At 45.2% G+C, this 19,535-nt stretch overlaps 1 protein-coding gene across 1 annotated transcript in view; it reads right to left on the reverse strand.

The window, feature by feature from the left end:
• Positions 1 to 15,948, reverse strand: part of CDH20 (cadherin 20) — a 163,256-nt gene extending 147,308 nt beyond the window's left edge. The window contains exon 1 of the mRNA XM_028737906.2: positions 15,717 to 15,948. The gene's annotated coding sequence lies outside the window, so the exon portion shown is untranslated. The remainder of the gene's footprint in view (positions 1 to 15,716) is intronic.
• Between the last annotated feature and the right edge of the window lie 3,587 nt (positions 15,949 to 19,535).

Here is a 19,535-nt window from a genome sequence, read left to right on the forward strand (position 1 = left end):
AATGTTTTGCCAGTGCTCTGTTAATTTATATGACGGCGATTGTACCTATTCAAATGGTGCTTGGCTCATTATTTGCCATTATATAGCAACAAGATTTGCTCTTCTATGTGCTGATATGTATAAGAATGTACGCTCGTCTCGCTATACTGGCCGAGGGAGCCGGCGTTTGTCCACAGACAGCTTCTGGGTCATGTGGCCAGCATGACTAAGCCGCTTCTGGTGAACCAGAGCAGTGCATGGAAAAGCCTTTTATCTTCCCGCCGGAGCGGTACCTATTTATCTACTTGCACTTTGACGTGCTTTTGAACTGCTAGGTTGGCAGGAGCAGGGACTGAGCAACAGGAGCTCACCCCGTTGCAGGGATTCGAACCACCGACCTTCTGATTGGCAAGCCCTAGGCTCTGTGGTTTAGACCACAGCGCCACCCGCATCCCACAGCACCACCAGTGTTTAGTATTATCTGTGAATGAGGGCATTAGTACAGCCACAATGCAGAAATGTTTAACACCCAACTTAAGTTTCTTTGAAGCAAAAGTATTATCATACTGCTGACGTGGGCCTCGTTAGAATCTATTCTCACTTGTTAGATAGTTGTGCAATTGCTCACTGATGTTTTCTGGGTGGTTTGAACAATTTGTTTGGAAGGACCACGTTTATACAAGAAACAATTTACTCAAAATGTGCTAATCAAAGATAGTCCCCTGTGCCCTCTGATGGCCCTAACACAAGCTCCAGTTTTCAGATATGTCCATGGATGATGTCAAAGATCCAAAATGGTGAGAAAAACAAAACTTTTTATATCAATTTAGAAAAAATAAACATGAAAACATTAAGCAGAGCTTAAAACTATATACTCAACTTTTAATAGTAGTTACAACCTGCTTTCTGGGGTTACGTATGATCATGTTTGAAAACTGAATTTCTGCATCTATTCTGTATTTCTAATGCTATGAAGCCACTCTGAGTGGACTAGGAACAGAAGAGTGGGGTGTAAATAACTTACAGAGTTTAACTTTTATATGTAAGCATCACCCAAGAAGCATCCATGACTGACTGATATTTGGCACTTAATTTTTATGATTGTGCTAAGCTACTCAAGAGCTTAGCTTTGTTTCAGAAATGCCTCAGTGCCATTTTACACCACTAGGAGGCAAGTTAATTTGCCCTATTATTGAGGTGTCGTCACAATGCTTTTTCATTGAAACATGTCAACTCACTTGCTCCCTCCCACCGCAAAAAAAATAATAAAATAAAATAAAAAATGTTCTTCATTCTCTCACAATTCTTCACGATTTATACAAGATGTAAATGCATTCTGGTCTGTATGTTTGGGATTACAAACATTCATCTTTTGCGTGTGTGCTTGGAAGCCCCATGGAGAGTGTTTGCTTATTTAAATAACTGAAAGTAAATAACCCACTAAAGAGTAATGCAGGGATTCTAAGCCTAAATACACATCTGACTGCATAGCCTGATCTCACATTTTTAAAGTTACTCAGTTTTTGTGTTTGTATTACAGCATAAAAGGTAAATCTGAACATAACTGTTATTGGAATTGTGTGAAAAGTTTGTTTCATCTGCAGAGCCTTGAAACGAGAGAAAAATATTGCCTTTCCTCCAGTATTATTCATGTCAATATGTACCTAGTGATCTTTATCAGTGGATTAACAAACTGAAACCCTCTTGTGGCATATAGCCAAGTTGGTAAAGTTTTAGGATAAAAGCCATAAATTAAAGTTCTTCATCCAGCACAACTTTTGAACGGTGTTGTTACAAGTTTGCATTGTAACAACAAACTGAAAGTTTTATTTTAAAAAGTCAAAATATCAAACGGCTTCTGCAGTATTACCTACATAAAGATACTTCTCTCTATCTTTGAGGGTGAATACAGATCAATATTTACCTGGAATTAATTTCCCATAGTCTGTTGCTGGATCTATATAGCTACAGTCTTTTCCCAGATTGCTTTTCAGAGGTTTGTCTCTAGAGGGCATCAGTAGAAAGGAGGAGGTTGGGGGAGACAAGAAATGGTGGGAGAGGAGACATAACTATAAGCTTCAAGAGGTGAAACAGATGGTTTGCATCCCAGCAGCTGACTAGCTCTTTCAGTGATGGTTTTTAGGTGGGAAGTCAATACATTATTTTTTTTCCCACCTGGTTTTAAATAGGTTTTAACTGTATCTTAGCTTTACTGGGTGTTCTTTTTCTTTGTTACATTTTAATACTAGTTTTATTGTGCTTAGCTTTTATTGTATCCAGTTTGTATCTTTATTGTTGCAAACCACTTTGAGGGGTTCTTATAAAGGACCAAAAGGCAATTTATAAATGTTTCTATAAAGAAACAAACAAAATGTTTCTATAAAGAAACAAACAAAATAGCCCTGTTCCTGAAACGCCTTCCTTACCAAAAACAAGGTACGAAACAAATAAGCAATGTGTGTTTTTGACCTTATTTTGGACTTCTTATTTTTTATTATATCTGCTGATGGGTCTTCTCACCCTTGTGATAAGACTGCCTGTCTCATACGCATCCTAGTAAGAAGGATTTCAGCACATACCACATACAGATGTGTGCAAAAATTGCTGATTGTACCTCCTCGGTAAAAGCAACCATTCCCTGGGGGAGAAATTGTGTGCACGAAAAGCCGGTATAATGCAAGCCAGTGTAAATTAAGCCAATTTAAAGCTAAACCAGATCCAAACTAGGTTCAGCAGTGGGGCTGCTGCTGCTGCTGCTGATCTGCTCTTCCCTGGCAGTGGGAAAACAAGGCTTCAGAATAGTGACAACTACACAGTGTTGCCAGGCTGCATGGTTGAGCTGAACAGGCTTAAGATCTAACCTAAGTCTCCTCCCTCTGGTCCTGCCCCCCAAATGCCCCTCCTCTGGGGGACCTACACCAGCTTCTGCTCAGCCAACTGCATCCTGGCTCAGCTCCAGATCAGCCAGGATGAGCAAATGACACTGGCCTAAGTCAGAGTTGGGGACTTAATGCCAACTGAGCTGGCTATCAGCTGGTGGAGCCACAGATTCACAGCATCCTAAGCTGCTCATCTCATTGGATCTCACCATGTGATTGGTCCCTAAGTGGTGATTTGTTGCAGAGAGCCAGTGTGGTGTAGTGGTTAAGAGAGGTAGACTCATAATCTGGGGAACCGGGTTCGTGTCTCCGCTCCTCCACATGCAGCTGCTGGGTGACCTTGGGCTAGTCACACTTCTCTGAAGTCTCTCAGTCTCACTCACCTCAGAGTGTTTGTTGTGGGGGAGGAAGGGAAAGGAGAATGTTAGCCGCTTTGAGACTCCTTCGGGTAGTGATAAAGTGGGATATCAAATCCAAACTCCTTCTTCTTCTACAGATAAAACCAATAATAGAAGAATAGAGCTGGAAAGGACCCTGAGGACCATCTAGACCAGCGGTTCTCAACCTGTGGGTCCCCAGATGTTGTTGAACTACAACTCCCATCATCCCTGAGCCTTGCTAGCTAGGGGTGATGGGAGTTGTAGCTCAACAACATCTGGGGACCCACAGATTGAGAAAGGCTGATCCAGTCCAACACTCTGCAATGCAGGAATATGCAGTCATCCCATACAGGGATCAAACCTGCAACCTTGGTATTATCAGCACCACGCTCTAACCAACTGAGTTATCCATATGTAGTACCAGATCACATGATGGAGAATTTCACGATGACCTCATTTCCCTCCATTCCCATTCAGTAGTGACCTGGAGACTAACATTCCCCACGATGTTGGCAGATCAGCTGGCCATGTGCTTTTTTTGATGATTTTGTATCTTGTTCCTGGTAAGGAGGACACAGTCTTGGATGCAAGCAATCAAGGCAAAGATGGTAACTGCTTGTCATCCAGAGCACCCAATATATGAGCTAGAGAATCTGCTATGAATGGTGCATATATCTGCATTGCTTTTCTCTGCAGTATAAATGAAAGTGGCAATCAGAAAAACTCCAGCCCATACTTTGCATATTGTAGAGGAAAGTGACAATTCACAACTGAAACAATGCAAATGTGTTTTGTATTCAGTTATCTACACCCAAGTACAAAGAGTAAATTGTGAATCAGCCCTCAAAATCTTATGGGTTAATGGCCAATACTGTTCCCAGATGTTCTGCACAACTGCTGCAATCATAATTTGTCGTGTTTGACCATTCAGCCATCTGCCCAGTGTATTCTGCTGTGACAATCAGATGTAGATGCTGCCATGGAATAAAATTATCGTTTTATTAATTACCCTTTAATTAGTTGACACAGGCAGTATTTTAGCCATAATTGGCCTGAGATGCAATACATACAGGGATGGAATGTGATTGTGAGACTGCTTGTCATGAATAACAATGATGCCTTTGACAAAGCAATCTCATTATGAAGATGTACTGAACATTTCAGCCCCTTCTTTGCACAAGATACTTTTGAACTAAAAGCTGCAATTTATTGGCATAGGTAAATGCAGATACACCTCGCATGTGCACTGTATATATAATTCATGGTGGAACGTGATTTTGCAAGGATTATCACTGCTTTTAAGCATGTCACTTCCATCATTACTATTTATAGGTACTAAGTTGTAGCTATTTCAGAAACAAGTATTAAAACTCTTTCCAAAACAACTCTTCATTGCTCAGAGCTATAAAGCCACTACAAATCAGTACATATAGAAATACAAAATACACAGAATCAAAGAATTCTAGAGTTGGAAGTCGGAATACAAATCAGCTTAACGTATTTTATCAATCACAATTTCATCAAACACCACACATACAAAAGGAACAAAAGTAATTAAATTAAAATTTATCCAGAACAAAAGAGACAAACTCTCTCCATTAATTAGTGCCTAGATACTGCAGACATGATAGGGTGCGTGGTGTGTTAGGGGAGGGGTAGTATCACATCATGCTTTTTCTAGGGTAGTTTGTCCACCTTTGGTCCCTCATCCTGCACTCAGCTTTTGCCTGTGGCTCCTTGAAGCATGTGACAGAGGCCACACCCCATGAATGGCTTTGACTGTCCTGCTAAACCAGGTGAGGGTGGCTGATAGCTCTCAAACCCTTGGTGAGTTGGGGACTTTCCTTGCATGCAAAGACAGGCTCTGGTGGACAGAGCGGATGAGACCAGTAGTGGGTCCAATGGTCAATAAGGTGGTTTCTACAGGGAAGTGAGGGGCAGATGGGGCTCATCAACCTGGAAAGGTAGCCCATCTAGGAGAAGGAAAACTCTGATCCTAAATCTCAACTGCCTTGCAGGATATATTCGGGAGAAGAATAGGCTAAGGATTAAACCCAACACAAATCTGGAGTGGACTTACACAAAGCTAAGATGGTTGGATAGCACCTTGTATGCCTCCTTCCAGCAACTCCTGCAGCCAAGCTGATGCCAAACATTTTGCTTAACGTGGATAAATGTGTAAGTTCTAGCTACATTCTCTTCCCTCAGAGTAGGTAGGTAGGAAGAGAAGGTAGGTAGGTAGAACTTCCATATTAATCCCCAAAATGTGCAGAGAAGCCCAAATTTACCCAAGAGCTTTTTGCCTCAAGTTTGCAGTTGCACTAGAAAGAATTATTTGGGCTGTCAGGAATCTTTCAACTCAGCCAGTACAAGTCAGTATGTTGGCTTTTTACTTATTTTCTGCCCTTACAAGAGGCATGGGTGTACCTTTGAAGGACAGCTAACAGGAATCTCAGGGGAGAATTCTGTACCGCCTAAATAGAAACATTCATATACAGTGGTACCTCGGGTTACATACGCTTCAGGTTACATACGCTTCAGGTTACAGACTCCGCTAACCCAGAAATAGTACCTCGGGTTAAGAACTTTGCTTCAGGATGAGAACAGAAATTGTGCTCTGGCGGCACAGTGGCAGCAGGAGGCCTCATTAGCTAAAGTGCTTCAGGTTAAGAACAGTTTCAGGTTAAGAACAGACCTCCAGAATGAATTAAGTAAGCAACCAGAGGTACCACTGTACCCCCATATCTCTGCACCATACATTAGGTGTGAAAGCTTCTTCTTCAAAGATACCTCAGGAAAAAGACCACATAAATTAACCAGTCTTTAGTGCTGCTTTTTGTATTGGGTGACCAAAAAAGACTCAAGTTGTGGTATTAATTTAAGTAAGGAAGAATGCCAGAGACTGAGCCCAATATACCAAAGGGACCACCTCCTTTCCTGTGCCACATCACATTGCCTTCTTAATAACCCCATCCCCACTGTCACCCAGTAACCCCCATGGTTCAGTCTCTCAGTGCTAGCCCCAGCAGCCCCCAGGCAGCACCAGGCTGGGGGGCCTCACCCTGGACTGCATTCTCTTGGCTCTGACCTCCATCCACAATTCCAGTGACCTTCTGGTGGGGGGCAGTGCACCCCCCCCCCCAGTATTTTATTCAGGTTGACACCACTGCTACAGCCACAGCAGGCACTGTAACTCTCCAACAGTTAGACTTCGCTCCCTACAGCACACTCTTCCATCGTCTCTCAAAACAGATGCATGTCAACAACAATTATTTCTATCTCACTCTGTTACTCAAAAGGCATTCAGAACCACTTCTCAACACAAGAAATACAAACAAAAAACAACAGGCATGAAAGAGAAGCAAGAAACATTAAAAATGCACCAGTAATGAAATTAAACTAAAAACATTGATCATCTATGAGAGGTGGGGAACAGGCTAGAATCAGTTCCAACAGGAGATGAGCTCTGTCAGTGTTCCTAGCATCCAATGTGTGATTGGCGATATAGGAGAACCGCTCATAAACTGAAGATTTCTCATCATGGCATCCTTTTGAGCACATGGCACAACACTCAGCCTTTCAGCAGATCTTTTTATCTAAGAATCATGAGCAGCCCAGTCATATTAACTGAAGGTAACTATAGCAAAGCAAGCAGTACCTTATTCAGATACAGTATTCCGTTCTTGTCAAATTGCCTAGAAAACTGAAAAGCCCGCCCCTGTGCCAAAGAAAGCCAGTGCTACCAAGTTCTCTAATAGGAAACATTTATTTAAGGCTTTCCTTTTAATCATAGAGATTCAAGCATCCTAGCTCATTTTGAACAGGGTTGATATAAGGATGCCAGCCTGCGCTAGCTTCCCACAGGTTTTCAGCATCACACTATATCACCAGCTAAACATTGTGATATACCACAATGTCTGAAATAAGGATGGAGCTATGTAGGCATTGGCTGGCTTCACAGTTTTTCCAGCATCGTGATTTTTGCTGGTGTCTGCTCTTGAGATTTGCTTCCCCCTGCATGAGCCAGTGGAGAGCTGAGCCGCCAGAGTTGACAGAGGCTGCAGGGAATTGAGAGAAGCATTGGCTTCATGCTTCATGGTTCCCCCAGCCCATTGTGATTATTGCACAGTACACATGCACATCATGATTTGTGATATATTGCCCGGTCAAAAATTATGAAACCAATATCACAATATGGACTTCGAACCAGTTTTGGATGGTATATCGCCCAGCCCTATCAGATGCATTCCCACATACGGGAAACCTCAGTTTACCTTTTGGTGGAACCTTCTGAAAGGCATTTTCATTTAGGCAACTCCACCGCCCATCTCGGAACGTTAACCTCGTATTTAAGGATTAACCTCCTCTGTTATTTTTCAGCCACTGACAGCAAGTTAGGGACTTCTGCCCTCTTCCTCAGTTGAGAGGAGACATGATATATTATAGAATATAATTTCATTTCCATCATTTAAGATTAAATATATGTTTTATTAGAGATGCATAGCTTTGTTAATGTTTTGGTGACGGGGTCATGCCCTATCTATCAAATCAAAAGGAGAGAGAGAGATAGAAATACCCAGTGGAAACATATTTCCACAGCTGATAGACATGCACATTGTCCAAGGTTAAAACACATTCAGATTTGGGAGACCAATCCTAAGAAGGGGTTGAGAGGCACATAGCAGCAGCTTCGCCGCCCTGTGTGCAGTTCCAACCAGCGGTCATGGGGAAGGGGGACACATTTATTTTTAGCCGCCCCAGCTCTTCTCCAGAAAAAAGAGATAGCTGGATTTGATTCTATGACCTTGTTCACATCATTATGTTATGGGACCCTAATGGCAACCACCACTGGTGGGAACCCTTCTAGTGGGATGCTGCACTTCCAACAGGCATGGTAGGAGCCTCTGCAGCAGAAACTCATCTCCCAGCCCAGATGGAACAGGAATGAACTTGGTAGCATTCATTCACATCATCATCATCATCATAAATAATAATTTATTATTTATACCCCACCCACTCTGGGCAGCTTCCAACAAAATATTAAAATACAACAGTCTATTAAACATTAAAAGCTTCCCTAAACAGGGCTGCCTTCCAATGTCTTCTAAAAGTCTGGTAGTTGTTTTTCTCTTTCACATCTGGTGGGAAAACGTTCCACAGAGTGGGTGCCACTACCAAGAAGGCCCTCTGCCTGGTTCCCTGTAGCTTTGCTTCTTGCAATGAGGGAACCACCAGAAGGCCCTCAGTGCTGGACCTCAGTGTCTGGGCAGAATGATGGGGGTGGAGACGCTCCTTCAGGTATATCGGACTGAGGCCATTTAGGGCCTTAACCCTCTCCAGCCTTGCTGAACAGGGGGCTAGGAGTGCAGCCTAAGGCATGCACTGTACTTTATGTTTACACCCCACCCCCCAAAAAAAACATTGATTCAGATTACTTGGCTTTTTCTGGTAGAGAACACAAAGCTGAAGACTGCCTTGAAACAGTTTGCACTTAACAAAATGAATAACAAGCAAGAAACCCAACAAAATTTCCTCTCCAAATATGGTGTGTACACACAGAGAGAGAGAGATTTAATTTTGTCCCTTATCACAGTTCTACCCATCTTACCCATTTGAACATAGCAGTTCAGATAAATGGCAGTGTGGCTCATTTTCCGAAGGGCTTATCTCTTCTCTACATGCTTCATATCCCTTCTCATAATCAGGCAACCCATTGTTTTGTAAAAACTTTGCAAGCTTTGTGGAATTCTGAATATACAGGTCATACTGCGTGCATTGTTGCTTTCGTTGCTTCGGGCCAAGAGCCTGAAGGAAACACTAGAGTTATTCCCAAGACAATTTGTGGCTTTCCCAATTCTCTAGCATACTGAACAGTGTCAAAGTTCAGTTGTGATAAAAAACAACAATAAAACTTATATTCCAGCTGCAAGGTGGATGTGTGCCTGCAGGCTTTCTTATTTCTTTCCCTTACTGGTGACTTCTTCCCAGTTTTCTAATGTATGGCAGTGACAGGTATGACAACTCTGGCTGTAAGAGAGATATACAGATCTCGATCTAGATCTAGAGATGAGATAATATACTGTAAATATAGCTATAGATATATAGATATAGATATGCTCCCTGAATTTGCACTGAAAGCCAAATTAATCCCTGGCATAAAATCTTGCTGCTCACTTGCGTCATACTACAGATTAATTGGCCCATTTTTGACATCCACTTTGAAACAATCCCATTTATTTATTTTAAAAAAAACTTTGTTTACAAGGTATTCTGTGATCATCCATTTCTACTCAAATCAACCTTGCTTTGTACATACCTAATAGAAACTAGCAAATGGTTCTGTTAGTACAGCTGCCATTTTATTTCCATTCTCCCATGCTATACATTAAAAAAAGAAAATATTGTTAAGGTCGCAACCCACCTTTCAATCAAATTATCGGGGCAGGTTCTCCTTGATCTCACACCTATTTTCCTCTTCTCTTTTTCATCTAACATTACATTTAGTAATGTAAATGGGAGGAGTTTGTCAGTACAGTGGTACGGTACCTCAGTTTACGAACTTAATCTGTTCCAGAAGTCCGTTCTTAAACCGAAACCGTTCTTAAACCGAGGTGCACTTTCCCTAATGAGGCCTCCCACCGCCAGTGCTCTTCCACTGTTCAGATTCCGTTCTTAACTTAAACAGAGGTAAAGTTCGCAAACCGGGACACTACCTCTGGTTTTGCCGAGTTCGTAAACCGAATTGTTTGTGCACAGGACTCTTCTTAAACCGAGGTACCACTGTACCAAGTTCTGGAGGAGGCTAGGGGCTCTGTTTGCCGTGATTTGTTGGATGCCTTCCAACTTGTTGGCCTCTAGAATGTGGATCCTTTGAGATCTGTGATTGATAACTTATGTCCTTGGAGCCTTACTCATCCTGATTGGTGAAATCATCATATTCCACACATTGGCTAGTGAAGTAGTAAATGCTTCCACGAGGGAGGGTTTCATAAAAAATAAAAATCTTTAAAAATCACATATTCTGTCTATTTGAATAACTATTGCCCAGTGTCATGTGCAAGCTCTTTAAGTAGGTTGTGGTGGTACAACTCCAAGGACTTTTGAATGACATTGATTAGATCCCTTCCAGAGTCTGGCTTTTGCTTTGGTTTTGGCATGGAAACTGCTTCGGCTGCCTCTGGTCGGGGTGGTTTACATTGGAAAATGAACTGGGAGACTACTGCTGAATCCTTCAGCAACATTTGATACCGCTGTTCGTTTTATGCTCCTGGGCTGCCTTCAGTAGGCATTAGGGGCAATGTACCTAACTGGCTCCACTCAGTTCTGAGAGAAAGGAGCAGGGAGGTGATGCTGGGAGACTGTTTTCATCCTCTTGGCCAATAGGCTCCATTTTCCCCACCCTATGCTGTTAAAAGAAACTACCGGTGTAGGTCACCCAGATATATGGGTTCCAGGGTCATCAGTATTCTGGTGACACCCAACGTCCTAATTTCCATCAGACCCCAGGGAGGCAGGTGAAAGATTGAACTGTAGTTTGTTAATGGCAAAGGATGGGGTTGGACATGCTGACTCCAGACAAAACGGAGGTATTGCTGTTAGATAGATAGACCATATGATTCAGGTTTGGGTTTACAATGTATCCTGGATGGGGCTGCATTTGTGCTGAAATGTCAGGTTTGTAGCTTGACTCAGCACTCTTCCTAGATGGGCAAATAGTGTCTCTGGTGTGGGGTACCTTCTTTAAGCTTTGGCTAGTTCACCAGCTACAGCCCTTCTTAACAAAGCTAGACTTCTTTCACAGCAATTCATGCCTTAAAGGTAAAGGACCCCTGACCATTAGGTCCAGTCGTGACTGACTCTGGGGTTGCGTGCTCATCTCGCTCTATAGGCTGAGGGAGCCGGCGTTTGTCCGCAGACAGCTTCCGGGTCATGTGGCCAGCATGACTAAGCTGCTTCTGGCGAACCAGAGCAGCACACGGTTTACCTTCCCGCCAGAGCAGTACCTATTTATCTACTTGCACTTTGACGTGCTTTTGAACTGCTAGGTTGGCAGGAGCAGGGACCGAGCAACGGGAGCTCACCCCATCGCAGGGATTCGAACCGCCAACCTTCTGATCAGCAAGCCCTAGGCTCTGTGGTTTAACTCACAGTGCCACCCGCGTTCATGCCTTAGCAACCTTCAAATTAGAGGGTGCTCTTGCAAAGCAAAAAGCTGCAATTGAGATTCTGATAGCTGGCTTGTTTCCAGGCTCAATTCAAGGTGCTATTGTTGGCCTTCTAAAGCCCTTGATGGTTTGTCACCTCTATAGCCTAAGGAATTCCTCCTTCCACATAAGCCTGCCTGTATGCTCCAGTTATCCTCTGTAGCCCTGCTCCAGTAACCTCACCACCATGAGGAACACTTGGCAATGACAAAGTGTAGGACCTTCTCTGTAGTGGCACCATCCCTGTGGAATGTGAGTTGTGCACCAGCCCATTCACAGTACTGTTTTAGAAAGCTGAAGAAGACATGGCTGTTTAAAAACACCTTTACTCCCTCCCCTTTGGTATTTTAATCTTTTAATTGTGATGCGTGTTTTGCAAACTCTTCTTGCGGTCTTGTTTTAAATGCTAATATTTTGATTTATTTCATATGCCAGCATTTTGACTTATCTGTTTGAACTGCGAATTGGTTTATATTTTATTCCTGTTGTCTTTTTTTGTTTTTTTGTCTTGAAATCCTTCTGAAAAACAGGTGGGATATACTTTTTGTATCCAATATAAACATGCTCTCCATGAAAGGAGATTTGGTTTTATATTAAGAAGGGGGGTAATTAAGCTTGCAAAAGGCATGGCTTGCCTGCAGGCTATGGACTTTTGAATGACACGTTCTTTCTGCAAATTGGTCAAGTGGTTCCAGAGCCTTGTACTGCCATGTTGATGCCCACAGGCAGATGACAGTTATTGCTTATAAGGTAGATCAGGCTACCATCACACTGCTGGGGGGGTTTTCCGTTCAGTGAATGTCAGGAAGTCACAGTATACTATATGAAGTGCAAGTTATCGCTTCCTTGAAATCCTTCCTTAAAGCCCACCTTTTACAAAAGCAAAAAGCCCTTGCTTATTCACTCCCAAAAAGTCACCATCTCCAATCACATCTAAAGCTGCCGTCTTAAACATACTCAACTGGGGAGGGAGGCTGCAGTCCTAACCCCCAGTCTGCACTGCTGGATAGGATCACATAACCAAGGGGCTCTGCTGTCATGCTGCAAGTTGAAGAAACCACAGCAGAGGCAGTGTGCTACCACCAGTGGTGTCCTCACCACAGTAGTAACTGATGGGGCATTAGGATATTTCAGGATCCATTGGATACTAACATCTGGCTCCAGCTTGGGGTTGGTGCAACAAAAAAGGGTGGCTGCAACTGCCTCCACCTTCTGCCCTGGCTGGTGCAAGTGACAAAGATGCAGTAGTGGCACCACAACTCAGTTCTGTCCTTCTCTTTCCTGGTCATAGAATCTCATAGAGTTGGAAAGGACTCCGAGGAGCATCTAGTCCAACCAATACGCACCCATCCCTTACGGGGATCGAACCTGCAGCCTTGGCGTTGTCAGCACCACGCCCTTACCCACTGTGCTATTCTGTGGGCCAGAGTAAGGATTGCTCTGCTCACCTCACTGAATACAGTGAGACCTACTTCTGCACATAGGAAGGCACTGCAGTTATGGGTTAACTGATTTTTCTCACATCCATCCTTCATGATCTTTTCTTCTCACCTCCCTTTGGTTCCTCTCCACTGTCTAATTTTACATTTCCTCAGGGTTGGGACTAGTTGTTTTTTTTAAAAAAAAACCCACACCTTACGCTATAAAACACTATGCACATTGATGGTGCTATGTAAGTATTCATAATTTCCACGATTTAAAGTCGTCCCGAGGCGCCAGCAACCATTTCACACTCCGCATAAAGTCACATAGGATAGCTAATACTATAAAAACTTTTTATAATGCCAGTTGAGCATTTGATAGAGCAATGGGTTGGGTTTTTTTTTGGGGGGGGGGGTAATGTAACTTGCTCCAGACACAATAATTACAGTGTAAAAAACCCCCACAGTTTACATCTCCACTCTAGCAAGCCTGCTTGAAGAGTGTCAGAGCAGCACAAAAGCTGGCACAATTAGCTTTCATCCCTGCTGAGTTGGCAATAAAGTGAGCACAGAAGAATATATTAATTGGTATTAGTCAATCCATTTAAGATGTTCATTCTATAGTCACCTTTGCATTTTTTTTCCATTAAAGAGAGAGAGAGAGAGAAACACAACTGTCACATCAAACTGAAAAGGAGTAGATGCAAGATTCTTTTTTTTAATCCCATTGCATTCCAAGATTTACCTTTGAAAGAAATAAAAAAACCCACCAAGTTCAGTTTCCTGGGTTCTATAACAGATGGTAAATATGACAATAAGTGATAAATATTGCAAGTTACTGACTTGCCTTTCTTTCTCTTTCACTTGTTGCTATTTTTTTTTAACTATGTATTGCTGATTACTGCACCTTTGAATCAGAATGAACAATTAACTGACTAATTATTCTAGTCACACCAACCCACAATGAAATCTTTATTCAGTGTTTACAGCAATCTTTGGCAAAGAATGCCTTGCTGTTTTTAAACTAAGAAGAACTGCACCCTTTGGCTCCTCTCAGCATCAGCTGCCTTGGTTTCAGTGTTGGATGCCAATAATCAGTCGTCTTCTTTTTCTTTCTTCTAAAGTGGGCACTTTTTTATAAAAAAAATATATAAAGGAGTGAAAAGAACTATTCTCATCAATGCCCCATATATTCTGCCTGATTTATGTCCCAGTCACTGGATCTCTTCCTTCCGTATCTTTTTAACATTTATTTTCTCTACCTCAACTCCATCCTCTCCACCTCTTTCTCTCTCCTTCATATATACTAGGAACAAAAATGGGCAGATTCCTGAATCTGAAGTGCCATATGAAAGGGACATCCATGACCAGCCAAATGTGACCGATTCAGCTGGTCAGAAAAGAACACAAACCTCTTCTGGGAAGAAGGAAGAGAAGCACTCACTTTGTTTTAGAGCACACAAAACAAAAAACTAATTTTTACCTATTTACAGTGAAACTGTGGTTTTGGGATACTTTCTGTCCTGCTGATGCTTCTCAACCTGCTTTCAGTGCTCTCACAATTCACTTCCTCTACAGACCACCTCTCCAATTAAAAGTGATGCTCTGCTACAGATCACCGCATATTTATCCATACTGTTACTTACGGAGGTTAAGGACATGGCATGGTAAAAGATCCCCCATCTCCTTAAAGTCTCTCTGAACAGACCTCACAACTTCTGCGAAAGCTCTCTGTATGTGGAGGACACTTTGCTTTACTCTGCCTTGTGCAACACTCTTTAAAACCTATGAGGCTCCTGTTTTTAGATCCTTAAATGCATACAGCTCCTACTATACTCTGTTTGGTCTCCATCTTTATAAAGCTTCCCTGTGCTCCCCCACCCCCTCACAGAGGTCTTTCTGTAGCAAATGTCTCCACTGACCATGGAAGGGCTACCCACTGCCCGAACACCCCAAATAGGCCGCTCACACTTGCCACAGGTACCACTCTTTCCCCACTGATGCAGAACTCAGCTCCCATTTTCTCAAAACAGCTGCACCACTGAGTTACGTTAAACTTCCAAAGCTCTGTTAGAAAATTCCAGATCTGAATTGCCACCATTGCCACACCAGAGGGTCTCCTCCTCCCTTCTGTGATCCAGACATGTGCTTATAGAATCTTAGAGGGACCCCAAGGGTCATCTAGCCCGACCCCCCTGCAATGCAGGAATCTCATCTTAAGCATCCATGACAGATGGGCAACCAACATCTGCTTTAAAAACCTCCAAGGAAGGAGAGCCAGCCACCTCTGGTGGGAGTCCACCCCACTACCGAACAGCTCTTGCTGTCAAAGTCCCCCCCCCCCCAATGTTTAGCTGGAATCTCCTTTCTTGCAACTTGAAGCCATGGGTTCAAGTCCAGCCTCCTCTCTGTTTCTGCTCCTCCACACATAACTCTCCTTTTTAGTCGTGCCTCCCTCCACAAACTTGTAGGGGGGTGGCCCCTGCCTTGAACACGACGCTCAAAGGGTGGCAACCCCCTAACCCCCAAGCCTTGGTACCTGGATGCGTCCACTGGGTCAGATCCAAGATGACAGCTTCTTTCTTAACCCGGAGTAAGCCGCCGCGCTAACTACTCCGATTCCCTAGCCTGGGATCGAGCGCCCTGTAACTCGGCGGGAACTTCGGACCGAACATGGGACCAGACCATGAAAAAGGATCTCGGTGCCTGGGCGCTCCTTCCCCCTCAAAACACGCTCGGATCTCTCCCTGGCGCGGGAGGAAGCGCCATCCGCAGCCACGTGAAAAACCAGGCACGATCGCGCGGACCTTTCCTCAATAGGCGTCCCTTTTAGAGTCGCCGCGCGTCACTTACCCGGCGAGGTGCTGCTGCTGCCGCCGCCTCTCGTCCAGGGATAAGTTGGCGGGAGCCGATAAAGCGAGTCTCTCTCTCTCTTCCCTTCCAGCAAGCGGCGAGTGGCCTCCCCGCCGTCGCAAGGGCGCCCCGCTCTCCTTCACCTCCTCTCCTCGCAAGGTCCCGGCACAAACTCCAGCTCGCCACCGCAGCCTCCAGCCGCCCCCGCCGCGAAGCTCGGCTCCCCGCTGCCGCCGCCGCCTGCCCACCGGCGTCGCTGTGACCAACGCCAGCGCGTCCTCAACCCCCCCCCCCTTTTCCCCTCTAGCGGCTCGTCAGGAGTTTCCTTCGGGCTTCCCCTCCCCACCGCCCCTCGGTTCGTCAGTCGGGCGTCGAGGCCGACCTGCGCGCTGCCTAAAAGAACGAACAGCTTTCTCCGGCCGGGAGAAAAATAAAATAAAAAAGCCCGCTCTCTGTCGCGCAAAAAAAAAGTCGCGCGGCGTCTCTGGCGCTCGCTTTCCCCTCAGAGGTTTTCTGCCGCTGAGGTGAATGTCTCACTGTTTCGCCTCAGGTCAGTGGCGGGAGGAGAAGCGAGGCTCATTCGGCACCAGCGAGTTGGGGACAGGAGACTGGAGGGAAGCTGTTGTGGACATTATTATTATTATCATCGATAGAAAGTGGTGCTTCTTTGCTGCGCTTTTCGCGCCGCCTGCTCGCTCCTGTTCGGAGCGGCCGCCGTGTGCCCGAGCCGCCGCCGCCGCCTTCCTCGGCTCATGAATATTCTGACGGGAGCGAACGCCGCGGAGGTAAATGGAATTAGCTGATTGGTGCCAGGAATGGGCGCCCCTTCCTCCGGGTGGGGCTGCCTGGAACCCCACCAGCTGAAAGTAATTAATGGCCGGTTGGCACCTTGAGGAGGAGACAGAGGAGGCGGCGGCGGCGGCAGCAGCTCTCAATAGCAAGAAATACCTTCCCGTCCCAAGGATTATCCAGGACTAGAGCCGGATACTCCGCTTCTTAAAGCGAGCGCATTTTTTCTTTCTTTCTCCAAAACTCATCTCTTCAATGCCTGATTTATATCCCCCCCCCCCCCCGTTTCCATTTCTCTGTCTCAACTCCACCCTCTCCGCTGGTGTAAATCAGAAGCACAGCATGTGACCCCCATCAGGTTGATGGATCCGGAGTAAACTACCACGCATCCTAGTCCCCGAACGCAGTGCCTAATACGGAGTTTCGAGTCCCCACCATAGGAGCCGGCGACTCCCCAATAAAATACAGTGGTGCCTCGGGTTAAGTACTTAATTCGTTCCGTACTTAACCTGAAACTGTTCTTAACCTGAGGTACCACTTTAGCTAATAGGGCCTCCTGCTGCAGCTGTAGCACGATTTCTGTTCTCATCCTGAAGCAAAGTTATTAACCCAAGGTACATACGGAGTATGTAACCTGAAGCGTCTGTAACCCGAAGTACCACTGTATTTGAGCCCCCCCCCCAAAAAAAGTTGATGGGCATTGCTATTCAAATAGCCACGTGATCGATTGGGCGGGGCTTAGTGCCCCCTCCCCGCATATTTCATTGACTTGGCACCCCCGATCCTCGCCAAGTCAGCTTGCGATTAAACGAAAAGCGAAGCCCACCTGCGCGCTTTCAAAAGAAACGCTCCAATTAAGAGGGAGGACAAGGGGCGTCGAAGCGGACCGATTTACCTTGTAAAGCCCCTGCGCGCTCCTTTAGGATCCCGTCTTTTTTTTTACTCTGGGACTTTCCGACGAAACAGACCAGGAGACCCCAGTGAGACGGAGACCCCGCCATCTCACCCCCCCCCAACCCCGCACCTTCCCGGCTCCATTCACAGCTTCACGTCGAGGACTCCCACGCGCGGGAGAAAACTCCTTATCCAATAGCGAGCCGACCCGCGCATTCCATTTCGAACCCTTTTGCTCTCGGCTTACCGGACGCGGGGGCGCCTCCCCCTCTTCTTGCCCCGCGAGGAAGCAAAGCGAGTCTCTCTCTCGCGCGCACCTTCCCTTCCCGGAGACGCCGCAGCTTCGCGCTCATTCACCCAGCCGCGCCGCGAGGAGCCATTCTGGCGCCGTTTCCCGCGCGTGCGCACCTTCTCGCAAGGTCCCGGCGCCAAACTCCGCCGCGAGCCTCGCCTCTCCAGAAGCGCCCGCGCCCAAGCCAAGGCAGGTGGCTTGTCCAAGAGATCGGATCAGAAGAATCTTCATTTGCATCAGCCATAGCAATAGAATAAAATAAAATGTACTGAAGATAGAGGTTAAAAACTCAACTATACCAAATACATTCTGGAGCTTTATATCAGTAATCAAATAATAGATCTTATTCTAATTGCCCTAGCTCAAAACCTTGCAGTCCAATACTTTTTCAAGAGTTTTTGGCCACATTTCTCTCCATAATCCCGCCTTCATCTCACCCGCATTTTGGTTGCCATGCAGTTCATTCAGTTTCAGCTTTGTATTCTTGTTATATCTATATATGCGTGCCTAGACATTCTGTGGTTGCACCCATAACCTCGGTTTAGGGTGCCATTTAGCTCCTAGCTTTCATATCTCAGCTTCTAACACTGAGCAGCAGCCCCACTGCTGAACGCGGTTTGGATTTGGAGCAAATTTATGCTGGCTTAGTTTACACTGGCTAGCTTTCCGCCAGCTGCTTCTGGATAGGATTTCTCCCTGAGATTCTTCTCCCAGTTCTGTTGCCTTCTGAAAATGTACTCCTTGGGTCAATGGCTGGAGCATAGGGGAGGCTCCTTCCGCTTGAGCTAGATTGTTTGTAATGGAAACTGGAGGGAAGCACTTATAAGCATTGTTTTTAAAAAGTTAGTATTTATGTTGTCTTCTTTTCTCTCTCACACTCCCTCTGCCTGCTTGCCCATGTTCTAAGTGGCTCCCTCAGCCTCTGGTGCTCATTCCGCTGCTCATGAATATTCCGACAGAAGCGAGGTCTGCTGAAGTAAATTGAATTAGCCAGTTGGTGCCAGGAATATGTGCCCCTTTTTATGGTAGTAGGAGCGAACTGGAAGCCCACCAGCGGGACGTAATTAATGGCCAGTTGGCACCCTGACGAGCTGATAGAGGTGGCAGTGGCGGCAGCTCAGTAGACTCCACTGCAATAGACAACCCCACCACAAGGATTGTCCTAGGATTTGTAGTTGTGAATGGTCTACCACTCAGGTTCCAGAGAATACCACAATAAGTTCAGGGGCTCAACTATATATGCAGAATATTATCTGAGATCAGCTTACTGTGCTGATGGATAAAAGTTCAGATTCCAACGTGTGTGTTTTTTTTTTAAAAAAGCATGGGTCCACCGTTTTATAGTTGTCACTGACTTTTGCAGACTTTTAAAAAATGATGTTATCCAGGGCCTTGCCCCTTTGCCTGCCACTGAACCTGTGCTGCATGAGGTCAGAGACAATTTCATGTTCCAGGTATGGAGTGGGGGGAAAGTGGTGGAGCCTTGCTAGTTTGCCAAAGCCTTCTGGCCTGTGTGTCCTAGCAATGCAACAGCCAAAGAAAGTATAGCCGCCTGGTCAACCTTTGGAACCAGAAAGAAGTTATTGGCTCAGCTGCTGCATGACCAATGTGCTCTCCTAATCTCAGCAACTCAATGGCCAAGGAAACCACTGTCACCCTGGCCAGTTCCAGAGCTGAAAAGGATGCGGGGGCTCACTGGTTTGGCCAGTGAAGGTCTGAGGTCCTCTAGCTACCTTGGCAATGTAGTGGCCAGACAAGCTTAAGCCTTCCTCTCTGTCTTGGAACTGAGGAGGGGACAGATGTTGACAAACAACTGCTGTGTGGATGCTTGCCCACCTCTGCAA

This window comes from Podarcis muralis, chromosome 8, assembly GCF_964188315.1.
Source record: "Podarcis muralis chromosome 8, rPodMur119.hap1.1, whole genome shotgun sequence".
NCBI lineage: Eukaryota > Metazoa > Chordata > Lepidosauria > Squamata > Lacertidae > Podarcis > Podarcis muralis.